Source organism: Oryzias melastigma, linkage group LG6, assembly GCF_002922805.2.
Source record: "Oryzias melastigma strain HK-1 linkage group LG6, ASM292280v2, whole genome shotgun sequence".
NCBI lineage: Eukaryota > Metazoa > Chordata > Actinopteri > Beloniformes > Adrianichthyidae > Oryzias > Oryzias melastigma.
Window position 1 is genome coordinate 26974072 of NC_050517.1, and position 13726 is coordinate 26987797.

General features: G+C 38.3%; 1 protein-coding gene across 1 annotated transcript in view; it reads right to left on the minus strand.

Annotated features, from left to right (window-relative positions):
* Positions 1-9365, minus strand: part of siah1 (siah E3 ubiquitin protein ligase 1) — an 18025-nt gene extending 8660 nt beyond the window's left edge. The window contains exon 1 of the mRNA XM_024281392.2: positions 9147-9365. The gene's annotated coding sequence lies outside the window, so the exon portion shown is untranslated. The remainder of the gene's footprint in view (positions 1-9146) is intronic.
* Positions 9366-13726: the final 4361 nt, after the last annotated feature.

Consider the following 13726-nt stretch of genomic DNA (forward strand, 5'->3'; position numbering starts at 1 on the left):
CACAATGTCACCAACACAACATTTCAAAGCACAAAGTTTTAATAAAATTCAAGCAGGACTGAAGAACTCCGTATAAGAGCATTTTCCTGCAGCAGAACTTCACCTGAATCCCACATGATCTCTCAACCAGACCACCGACATGAACTCAATGATTCCTTAGGTTGGCGTCTACCAGCACTGATCAATGTATCACTTGGTACCGGGACACAGAAAGAATACACAATTTACATAATTTCCTATTTTAACCCTCAACTAATTCTGAAACGTTTTATTTTGAAAAATTACCAGATTTTCTCCACCACATCCATCTGTGACCCTTGATGCATGTAAAGATGCTCACCTCTGTCACGTCTTCCTACATTTGCTACTTTAAAGGAAGTTGCTCAGATGGTAACAATACATTTTAGCTAAAAGCCCAAGATATTAAAGGAAACAAAAAAATAAAAAGAAACTTCTTTGAATGATTTTTTCAAAGAGTCAGAACGATAAATTTAAAAACAACAACAAAAAAAGCTGCTGACAAATAATATCAAAGCCCTAATTAAAATATGGATTTATTGTGACAAGTCGTTCCCACACAGTAAATCCCACTCTACATAATATGTGGTAACTGGCTCTATAATGCTATAAGGTCGCTGCTAATAATGTTTGCTTTTATAATTATAATTAGCTGCTTTTTATGGCAGGCATATCTATTAATTCTGTTGTATTTATCATCACACCTTAAAGTCTATTCTATAGTGAGGTATCAAACTTTGGTGTTGAATTAAATGATTCTGGTGCCTAAAAAGACCGATACTCAGCCCAGACGTGGATCAAGTGAAGATGCTTTGAAAGACTTGGGAGGGAAGCCATTATGCTTCACTGAAGGTGTCAAAAGTTTTAAACATGCACACTGCAGCATGGGTGGAAAGGAAGCACGTGCCATTGGAGTTCATTCATCTGTGATCTGAAGAACTAAAATAATCAACCAGCTGTTTATAAAAATATTCATTCATGTGTGTCATTTTGGAAAAAAAACCTGTCATTTCAGCAACAGTCAATAAATAATACGCAACATACTTTTTGTTTGTAAATGTCTCAGCTTCTGTTCGTTTATACAACTAATTTAAGTGAGACGGTCATATTCCTGATCGTCTGTTTGGATTATTCTAGATTTCTGATTTGAAAACAGCTTTTATTCCTTCAGTGTTCATGCATGTTTAAATCCTTCAAATGTTTGTCTTTGTAAACAGTTTAAATCAAGTACATCAAAAGGGGCGGAAATTAGGGAAAAAACACCAGACTAAAAAGAAGATAAAAAACAGCTGGTCTTGTCTTCAAATCAGAAACTTTTTCATACCATTGGTCTAATTGGAGAGTTGTGCCATTTATTTCCTCTGACCATTTACTTTGTTTGCCATGTGGGACAGCTCACCTGAACTCTGCTGCAGATGAAATAAGTGGACCTGGTCTCTGTTCTATTGAGGCTGAATGGCATAAGTGCTGTGTAGTAGGAGTAGCACCGAAACGGCACACAGCACAAACCTAGAGAATTGGGAATCACAATAAATAAAGTTTAACATTGTAGATGTGATGTTTTGGAAGGAGCAGAATCACCTTAAACTTTAATATCGTAAAGCAGCAAAACAGCCTTTAATGCACAAGCCTTTACATTTTAAAATAAATGCAATAAAGGGCTGAACTATTGAAAATTCCTTTGTTACTGTTTAAGCTTAAATTTTTACAGAAATATTTTAAAGAACTGCGGGAAAATTAGGAATTTTAAAGTAAACAAAACACTTAAACTTATAAAAATAAACTATTTTAAAATTTAAGACTCCCAGCTGCCCAAACAAAACACCTTTAACACTGCAGACATCTTTGTGCACATTTTTAGCAGAATCTGATCAGAAAATAGTGGCACTTTAAAATAACTGAACCCAAAAAATCTAGAATTGCTGAAAGGTGTTCAAGTAAATCTCCCTGAAAGCTGGAGATGGAGTTATTCTGTGTGATGTATAGAAGCGAGCTGCTGGATTCTCCTCTCAGTCGATAAACTGCATCTGTTCACAGGAGGAAACTCCGGCCACAAAGAAGCCCATTCTGGCTCAGGCACCAACTGTGGGCTATAAAACAGCACCAGTGACAGTAGCCTGTTGCCAAAGTGTGTTATTAAAGGGGCAGGACAGGCGACAACAAAGAGCCGTCTGGACCCAGCAGCAGTTCATCACCTGCAGCCAAGGGTTAACAAAGAGGAAGAGGCACAGAGGAAGAGGAGTGCGGCGGATCATTTACATTTCTAACTTGCTTGGGAACGGCAGATGTCAGAATTCTGTCACAGTAATAAAAGCAGGACTGGACTGAGATTCAGAAAGCACAGAGCTGGTGATGCTCGGAGAGAATCCCAGGCTCATCTCCATATGAAACAAACAGGCTGGACCTTTTTTCAGCTCCTGCTGTGATGTAATGAGCTGAAACCAGGCCAAAAGGGGCTTTGATTAAGTCTTCACTTAAATATCACTCCACTTGTTCACAGACACATTTCAGTATAATAGATCACATTTCCTCAATAAAGACAGAAAATCCTTGAAAAGAAGTGAGAGTAAATATTTACTTTTTGCTGCTCATCCAGATTTTAATAATAATAATAATAAAAAAATAGTGAATTTCTGTGCAGAAGATTTTTGTTCTGGTTCTTCCGGTGAACAATCTGCAGGTTTGTCTCAGTCTGCTTCACACAAACTTGCAAACTGAGGGAAAAACATTTACCTTTTGGATGTAGTGAGTTAAGTTTGAGCAGAAGAAATTAATTCATGTATAATATTCTTCAGAAAGATAATTGGAAGTTACCCGAAGAACCCAACAGCTTAAATGTCAAAAAATACATCAATAAAAAATTACGATTAAAAACTAAATATCTCTTAATGCGAACTTTTTAACTCAAATTTTCAATACTTAAAAAAATGTTAAGGATGAAATGCAACAGGAATGATGGTTACAAGCAAACAATGTAAACACTGAGTTTTGTTTTGGTTAAACAAATCTCTAAATAAACAAACACACCGGCACTGGTGTCACTTCATTCCTCCTTTCCCCCCTTTTCCTCAGCGGTAAACAAATAAAGAACAAAGCTGCTCTAACAGCTTGTTGCCATGGAGAAGCCACACGGAGGACGGCGGGGCAAAAGGCGAGCCCAACCTCAACACAAACCCACACAACAGCGCACATCTTAACAAACAGCACAAGAGCTGCATCGCCAATCCACAACACCAAAGAGAATGACAAATCAAGCTGGGATTCCCTTTGGCACTGGTATCACAACTAGAGTTACCTCACTATTACAAAACCAATGACTCACTTCTGTCTGTCAGTTACTTACACACTCGCACATGCACAGGTACACACACACTGAGCACATTTAGATCGGATTTAAGCTCATATGGTGTCAGCCCTTTTCCTCACTTCCAAAGCAGGAGTTCATAAAAATCTAAGATTTGTTAGCTTCAATTGTTTCATTAACAAAAACGTTTTGAACGTCTGTTTCCATCTGCAGCAGCTGAATCGGTTGGAGGTTTCAGCAGAGCAGGTTTCCTCCACCTCTGCAGAGGTGCAGTAAAAACAAAGAGGTGCACGGCAGCCTGGACATGAGGTTCAGTCTCTAAGAATGTGTTCAGACAAGCTCTGAAGACTAATGAACAGCATTGTGTAATTAAAGTAAAAACAGTTTAGACTTCTCTTGAATACATTTTGCTTCATTAAAGTCTGATGTCATTCACTACAATTGGAATACAAACACGAACAGAAAAAGATGAAGCAATTAAAGGGATAAAAACATTTTGAAATAAACTTGAATCTAAAGAGGGCAACATCCAGAATCCTGTCATCCCAAAAACTCTTCAGTTAAATAATGGTGGAATGTTTCACACAGCATCATCTGGTTCAGTTTATCCAGAGAAGCAGCTTCCTCCGTTTCAGAGTCGGCTTCTCCTGCAAAATTCCTGGCAGTTGATCTGAGAGAACAGTAAACATTGGGTAAGACAGACTGAATGCAAACTCAAAGACAAATCCAAGCAAACCAGCACCCAGCTAAAACCAGCTTCTAGTCTCTGTTGAGTTTCTGTCATCTGCAGATCAAAACGCCTCAAAAACTCCAGCAAACAGTTGTGTGCAACCAGAAGAATGGCGTTGATGCAGTTGCCTCCTAACCTGCTGGTTATCAGGCCTCTTGTGCGTGACGGTCAGCTGACAGATCAGCACTGACGTCACGGTGATGCAGCAGATGTCACACAATCAGTACAAACACAAGCCGCCCATCTGCGATGCTGCTGCACGTTCGCCTCCATCGCCGTCCACGCACAGCTCCACCTTAATGCTCCAGACTGTAGACAGTGAACCTGAAGATGGCTGGTCAGAGCAGCGTGCTGCAGCAAAAGCAGCTGCATCTCCTGATGCATCCAAACACTGAGCTAAGGAGGAGCCTCACACATCAAGTATTATCCAGACAAACAAGAATAGAAACTGCTGTTATGGTTACTGAAGTGTCCACAAACAGGGAAAGTTAACTGCAAGCAGAAGTGTGACTCAACGGCGAGCAAAGCATAGCACTTCAGTGAACATGTCTGTCAGACATTGTTTACACTTTAAAAACTGTAAACAACATCATACCAGAGCAGCGAGGTAACCAAAACAAAACATCATATTTTCCGCTGTTATAAAATACACAAACATAAAGCAGCTGAAGCTCAAAGATACAACTCACAGTGAAGATAACAGAATCAGACGCTCAGATAAAAGAACATCTTTGTCAAAAATACAATGTCAAATATGACTTCTTGAACAAATAAAAAAGGTAAATGTATAAACCACTAAAAATAAAAACATGGGAGTCAGGTCTGAGCTTACACACTTGGAGCATTTTGCTAACGTTTACTTTTTTTAATTTATTATTGAAATTACTCTGAAAATCAACCCGTTTTCCAATTATCTTAGTATAAAATGTTTTAGATTCATCAAGTCAAAATATTTATTAAAACTTTTTTATTAGACATTAATGTGAGTTTTTGAACACATTATCAGAACTTTGAAAGTTTGAAGAAGCACTCACATTTTATTTCTAACTTTAAAATAAAACAAATATTTACACAAAACTAAAAAAGGCTGACTAGAGTTGTAAAAAGTTTTAAAACATTTTAGGCATTTAGTGAAAAAAAAAATATAAACTGGATTTGGCATAAAAACAAAGATGAAGCTGTTCTGCAGAGAAAATCCTAAAAATATGAAGTTTTGTAAATTTTCTAGAAAGAGTTTCCACTCAAACATTAAGGATTCTTATCAGCTGATTGTAGACGAACATCAGACTTCATAACAGAAATGTTACTCTTTATACGTGTTAAACAAGAGTTACACTGCTTTAACTTAAACTAAACCAATGTTACAGTTATATAAAAAAAACTTTATCAAATGCCAAAAAAAAAAGTTCAAACTGGATAAAACAAGAAAAAAAGCAAGTCAGCAAATCAACAAATAAAACTGTTCTCAATTTCAGAGAAAAAGATCATCACAAATGATGTGAAATTGACCTTTTTAATCAGGTTATGTAAGAATCAAATCTGTGGAGGCGTCTTAAAACTAATGAGGATCTGTAAGATCTAGGGAGGAAACCATAACAAGCTACTAGATCACAACCATCAACTTTTGACTCGCTGTTCTGAGAAGAATATTCTCCTGTGCTCTCAGTGGTCAATGAATATGCCAGATTTTCACCTCTTATGACTGAACCATCTTTACTTTGTCTGCTTCAAGCTGAACAGCTTTTTCCATTTGCTTCTACAAGACGTGCTTGTAAAAAAGAAGCATCAGTTGCAGAAAAACGAGACAAACAAAAAGTGGTGCTTGTGTTTTTACTTCATCTTTTCTTTCTCAAACTCCAGCAATTCCAAAAATAAACCCACACACTGAACAAGAGCATCAAGATTTGTTTTATGTTTTCTTCAATAAAAAGCCATATTTCACCACTCATTACAGGAGTTGACCTTTATTACACCCGCAGCCTTTCACTTCACTACTCCATCCTCTGGCTGCAGTTACATCTATCCCTCTCACAGAACGTCCTATAGCTTGAGTTCTGGTGTGGTTCTGTCGGGAGAAATGCTGGGAACAATGGTTCCTTTCTTTGAATTTCCTCTAGACAGACATCCTCGACACAAGGATGGACACAACCCTAAACAAATCTCTATAAACTGCCAGATTAAGCACCACAACACAAAACCTACAGCTTCTGACGCAGTGAATGAATCAGAATCAGCTTTATTGGCCAAGTATGAGTACACAAACAAGGAATTTGACTTCTGTGTCTTATGTAAAAGGATAAGGCAAACAAGAGCAATGCATAACTAGGCGTAACCAAAAAAAAAATAGGAAGAAAAATATATTAAGGCGGTTTAAAAGTTCTCATATTTGTGGTTTCATACTCTGGCTGGTCAAGAGTTCATCAGAGCAACAGATTGGGGGAAGAGGCCGTGTTTGTGGCAAGTGGTTTTGGCGTACAGAGCTCTGAAACGCCGCCCTGAGGGGAGGAGCCTACTCTCCTGAGCGTGAAGGGTCTTTGGAGATTTCACCAGCCCGCTTCCAATCCCTGGACCTGTACAGATCCTGGATTGAGGGAAGGCTGGAACCTATAATCCTCTCTGCAGACATGATGGTTCTCTGCAGTCTGTCCGTGTCTGGTTGTAGATCCAAACCAGACGAGACTATTGCAGTGGAAAAGATGATCAGTGGACTTAAGGAACCTGTGTGAGTGTGTTGAGGGGATTGTTCTGTTGGAGGAGGTGGGGGTTCTTCCTGAAGTTCACCATTATCTCCAAAATTTTCAGTGGGTTCAACTCCAGATGGTTCTGGCTGCACCAGAGGACTAGCCACTCCACATCTCTGTATGCAGACTCATCGCCATCATGGATGAGTCCAATAACTGTGGTGTCACCTGCAAACGTCAGGAGTTTCACAGGCAAGAGACTCCTGAGATGCAGTCATTAGTGAAGAGGGAGAATAGAAGTGGGGAGAGAACACACCCCAGGGGGGCACAGGTGTTCAGAATCCAGGTGCTGGATGTGATGCATGCCAGTCAGAAAACTGGGGATCCACTGACAGGTGAAAAGAGGCACAGCAAGGGGACCCACATATAGGACCCATGCGTATCTCCTTGCAGTCAAGGTGGTGCATGGAGAACCATGTAGACAGCATCATCCCCTGATCTGCTGGCTCTGTTGGCAAACTGCAGGGGGTCTAGCAGAGGGTTAGTGATGTTCTTCAGATGAGCCAGCACAAGTCACTCGAAGGCTTTCATGACCACAGAGGTCAGGGCGACTGGTCTGTAGTCATTTAACTGCTAAAAAAAAGACATATTATAAACACTGACAGTCCCACTCCAAACGTTTGATCTATTGTAAAAGCTTTCCCAGTGGTCTTTATTAATTATGGTTATGCCATTTTAAAGCAAAATTTAAAAACCTAGCATTTTCTAGGGCATAGTTTTTGAACATGAGTTCATTAAAAATTTGTCTCGTGGGCATGTTGGCACAGAGTAAGCATGCCCTGACTTCTTATCAACCATTTGTCATCATCTACAGCTAGCTTGCAGCCCCTCACACCTCCACCATAACATTACAAGCTAAACAAAAATGACTAGCGATATCGGAGCTATCCAGCCATACTGTTTTGAGACGGATGATACCTCAGACGAGGAAAACCAAAGTGTTAATGGATCCATTTGTCTACAAGGGAATGCATCAGTATGAAGCAAAACAGGGAGTCTGTGACCAGCCGACTGTAGCACTTGCATCACCGCTACAAGCTTTTCCTAACCCATTTTTTTCAGATGATTTTAATTAACAACACCTTAAAAAATACCTGTCAAAACAATTTTAAGCTTAATGTTTATTATATATGTTCTCCACCATGAGAAAAATGCTACAAAGACATGTTAAAAACACAATTTCATTGGAGTGACTCTTAAAACACTAGAATTAGCACAACACAGGATTAATCTGAAAACAGATCCAGTTCCTTCAGAGTTTCCTAAAGATTTACTGAAATTTCTGGGCCACAATTCGACAAGCGTGATGTAAAATTCCCCCTTGAAGTAAAATATTAAATCAAAATCAACAGCAGGCAGTTTTGGTAAACTCATACTGCCTCTGAAACTGAGTGGTTAGCAAACATCTGTGCAGACTTCTGTCACCCAACAAGCCTTGCAGACAAGGACAAGCGGTCTTCAACATGTGGGAATGAAATAATCATAAAAAATGCACATCTGCAGCACATTTGAGTCTTAACCAACACACTGTTAATGTTTATCAAAGGGCAAGTTTGAGATTTCTTACATCACATGGTTCCCTGCTTAAAGCAGTCTGAACAGAACCCTTTAAACTACAAGCAGAACATGTGGAAACCGAGCATTCAGTCAGGCTGACTCTTATCCCGCTGCTAAACTCATCCACAGGTGTCCAAACCTACATTTCACACATGCACAACACGCCAGGGACCTCAGATCAACAGAATATAAACCAAAAATGTAAACTACAGCCTCGATCTGTTCACAGAGGAGGTCAGTCTTAGTGCTGACCGAGGCCACGGTCGTTGCTCAGGGGTAAACATTACTCATCACTTCCTCCACAAAACCCGGTTTCGCCAGCAGCGCTGCAGCACAAAGCTGCAGCCCGGTTTCTCTCTGGAACTTGCTCTGAAAGTAAGACAGTCCCGCCTGACAATGCACACAACTGGCAGTCCCAGCCGGTATTACCCGTTACAGACGCACGAGGCCTTGCCCTGCCGTGCAACACTGCCCAACAGCTTACCAGCTAGCCGAAGCGGCGACTGTTAGCTTAGCGAGTGAAAACAAGCGGCAGAATTGATATTTTGTTGGTCATTAAGCTCTAAATCTTCACGAAAATTTCAGTCCAGAGAGCTCTTGAGTAGCCAAACCCACCAAACGAGAAGAAAATAAATCCACCAATCACAGGGGACACAAAACTATCTTGCTGGCAGCTAGCTAACCCACTAGCTAGCTAGCAGACAGCATTAGCGCAGTTAGCGTCCGCCGTTGTTTTCGCAACCGAGCCCCGCTGTCGAAAATCGGGGCGTTCGGCCGTCCAGATACGTCCGCTTACCTCGGAACGGATGTCCCCGGGACTACCACGGACGAACGTGCGGGTGTTCGGCGCTGTGACTCACACAGAAGCCCCGTTTGTCGTGTTTCATTCGGCCGCTCAGTGTACACATTGGCACCGCTGCTCAAACACAGACGAGACACCAGGCGTTAAGTACCAGCCAGAACGCGCACTGGAGCCGAAGTTTGTGTCGGGGGCGCGCACAGCACGAATCGCACAAATTGTGCCCAACAGCTCAACACCTCCAGACACACTGCTGATATTTAATACAAAACTGCTATTATAATAAAAACAATAAGGATATTATTCAATTGATGTTTTCCCATTGTTTTTGAATTAGTGACATATTAAAAAATGTTTTCTTAAGGACCCACACTAATGGAAATGTGTGCTTAACATGTTCTTGAGGCATCCCTCAGATTGTAGAGAAAAGTAGGCTTATTTCTGGGTATTTGTTTATTCAAATCTTTGTGAATCAGGAGCAGAAAAGCTTGTAGGTGTGACATAGAAGCTGCTTGGGCAAACCACAAGATCCCTGCTCTGCTCCATTCTGATTCATCCACTTGTAGACAGCTAGATCCATGTTTGTTTTCCTCGTCCAAGCTGGCATCTGGCTGAATAGCCCCATGATTGCAAGACATCTTTGTTCCACTGGTAATGTAAGATAGCTGGAGAGTGAAAACAGTTGGGTGATGGGAAGGGGTGGGGTTGCTCCGTGCCAATGGTCTCACCCACAACTCACAGGTGAATTTCTAATGAACTACTGCCACTCTGCAGAAACTATGCCATAAAGAAATGACAACTTTTTTTTTTTTTTTGACTAAAAACAGCACAATCACAATTATAAATCAATTGGAAATGATTTTGCAATAGATCAAAAGATAGATAAAAAGTATATAATATATATTTGCAACTATTAATTTGTCTTTTATATGAAATAAATCAGTTGAATCACTTTAGGGTCAGCTGAAATTTGGTTGTGTAGTAATAATTTTTAGAAAATAAAAGTATTTTAAAAGTTCTTCAACATTAAAAGTTACAAATGCAAAAGTCAATTAAAAAAACAATGATTTTATATTAGAAATCTTTTTTCTTAAACATCATGTGCAGTAAACTGTAAGGCATTTCCAAAACTAAACCTGGTGAGATCAAGATAGATGATTTGCAGACAGTGGAGGAGTAGAAATCTGGCTCCTTTCCTGCATTTAAAGCCATAATCAGACTAAATCAATTATCAAATTTATTTTATTAGTCACATGTGTCTATAAACTAGGGGTTCGATTGAAAAAAAAAAACTCATTAATTGCAAATCTGGAAAAAATTAATGGCGATTAATCGCCATAATTTTTTTTTTAGTTACAGTACTTGCCAGCCACTTATGATCTGCAATAAAAATATGAAATCACATGCAAAATTGTTCATTTAGAATGTTTATTTTAAACCCTCATGAAACTATGGTCTAAAACTCAGCTTTTGTCTATTTTTTAATTTTCTGTATTTTCAATTTGAACGACTACCTGCTTGATTATTTGGTATCATTTTAATCAGCACAATCGCACTTATGACACCACCTTCATTTACCGGTAGTCATTTTTTCTTGTTACATTCAAACACTAGACATAAAATCATGCAAAACCAGACCATTTTTTCACAAAAAATGTTGATTCATTTTGCTGTGGAAACCCCCAAAATGTTTAACAAACTGTTTTGACAACAAAGAATCAAAGTTTTAGGTGTAATTTTATAAAAACAACAAGAATACATTTTGTGAACAAAGTACTTAAAATGTTTTTGAATGAAAATACCAAAAAATCCAGGCTAAAGGCACACCAGGCAGCACCACTTACTCTTTTTTACACATCCAAATTAATTAATCTGATTACGTGCGGCTGATCCATTTGGTAAAGAAGCATCTTTACAAAGACTAAAAATTAGACGAAGTTTCAGAAACATTTGCTGCTTTAGAGTTTTACTTTTTCATAAGGCAGTAACAATTAAAGGAAATAAATAAAACAAAAAAAAAACAACCATGCACATTGCACATTGATTCCTGTCTGCATGTCTGTCAGCTGCTTTTTAACTGTTTTTTTTGTGTGTGATTGTGTTTTTAAAAAGTTCCTTCTTCATTGCTTGAAACCTTTTTCCTAATCTAATTAAAAAACTTTTTTGTGTCTTTTTTAATTAATTAAGGTAATTACCTCATTTTGTTTTTCACGTTAATTGAAATTAATAATTTTCTAATTAGGTATTTTTATTTATATTATTTTAAATAGAAGAAAAATACAAATTTATTTTGTATTTGTTGTTTTAAAAAAAGGAAACTTAATCCAGTCAGTATCCATTGAATCACCACACTCTCCAGAGGCCTGGATTAAGATTGAAAGGTCATGTTGTTTCTTGTATAGTAATCTGTAGGACAGAGACCCCCCCAAACACACACACACAGGGAAGAGGGCGGGGCTTCTCAGAGCAGGATTACACAGAAGGATTGGTTACATAAGTGTATTGTCTCAGCGCTTTCTGAGTGAATCACAGGTTTTTATCTCTTGATGATTTGAGTCAAAACAGATGATCCGACTCTGTAATGATCAGCAAACATGCTCCTCCCTCAATAAAGAAACTACAGTAAAGGAACTCATAAAATCAGTAAATTTGTTAAAACATTATTTCATTTTAGCGATTCAATCACAGTCCCAAATCAGTCAAAGTGAAAACATTTTTATTAAATTGTCTTGAAAAGAACCGTCATGTTAGGCTTTTGACAAGAAAATGAGAAAACTTTTGATACAGTTTATCTCTTCCTGTCTGAATGCTCACATTTGGAGCCGTAATGAAGTTACAACAATTAGTTTCCTTAAGAAGAGCATTTTCTGACGAAGCTGTTTGCTTCTAAGAGCATTCTTCCATCAAATACTGTCTATGTGTTTTCAAGTCCGTACCAACCTCTCGTTGAAGACCCACTCCAATCATCCTTTAAACTATTTTTAAAGCATTATTTAGGGCATTTTCTAGGACATAGTTTCTGCAGAGCGGCAGGAGTTCATCAGAAATTCACCTCTGAACTTGAGGGTGGAACCGTTGGGGCAGAAGAACCCCGCCCCCCTTTCCCATCACCCACCAGTTTACACTCTCCCATTTACAGCCCCTCAAACCCCCAACCCAACATTACTGATGCAACAAACATAGTGAGCAATACTGGAACCATACAGCCGTATAGTTTGGAACCAGATGCTCGGACCAGGAAAACAAAGACCTACATGGATCTATTTGTTTTGTTTTGATCTATTTGTTATTTGTCTGCTCCTGAATCTCAGCAATTTGAATAAAGAAATACTCAGAAATGTAATTTTAAGTTAAATTTTCGTTTCATATGTCTTCCTTAATTAGAATAATTCTACAAGAACACACAAAAAACACCAAAAACGCGTTTTTCATCAGAGTGGTTCTAAAATATGAGCTACTTTTAAACATGTTCAGTATATTTTGATGTGTTTGAGGGTCCTCTCTTCAATCTTTAAATGTGAAACTTATGAAAGCAACAAATCTGAAAACTAACTCCTCAAGGTTGTAGAATCTGGAGATTTGCTAAAGCTGTTTATAAAACTCTTCAGAGCAGAAATGATTTTAAATTGTTTGACTGAACAAAAGAAAGAACAAAAAGCAGTGAATGGATTCATGCCAGAAGAATGTTAATCCTTGCTCGTATGCAGGAGGAATGTGAATTTCTTTAACAAGTGCATTTTTTTCTGTTTTATTCAGAATTCAAAATGTTAAAATGAGACAGAGAGGAAAGCAGGAGGAGCAGCGACATGTGGAAGAGCGAAGAAACAAACTTCTGAAGGGTGTGTCGACAAGAGATAAAGACGACTCAGAGAAACAGAACCATCAGCACATTCCAGCCCAGACGCTGTTGAGCTGCAGATTCTTTTAACCCTGAATAAAAAAAATATATATATATATATATAAAAAATCAAAGCAGGACTCTGCTGTCTTTTCCAGGTATTAACAATAAAAGTAGAATGCCAAATTAAGCTAAGAAAATACCTTCAAACTAAAGGAGCTGAACAAGGTGTGAAACATCTGTAGAGGCTAATTAATTATAAATAAAACTACAAAGGAAGAACTTTTACAAAGAAGCTGAAACACAGTTGATAGAACTGAAAACTTATTTGAAAAAAATGTTCAATTTGGTCTGTAAAATGACATGAACCTGAACTGTGTTTTGTGAGGCGCTGTTGTTTATATTCACAAAGAAGAGTGTTTGTTATGTAATATATTGCCATTTATTCCCAGCAGCTGCTGCATCTGCTGTTCGGATAAAGCTAAAGTTGCTTAATGTAATTATGTCGTTATGAAACCAGGTTTAAAGCTCATCTGAAGTGCAAACAGAAAATAATGATGTCTGCATGTAATTAATAAAACCACATAAAGCAAACAGGGATTGACATGTAATCTGTGACACAGGAAGGGTTTTTGTTAATGTCTTTACTGCTATTAAAAAACGCAAAGTTTTTCATTTACTGGTAAAAAGTTAAAAAGTTTCTGTCATTTCAAAGAGTTTGTGCCACTAATATTTAAAT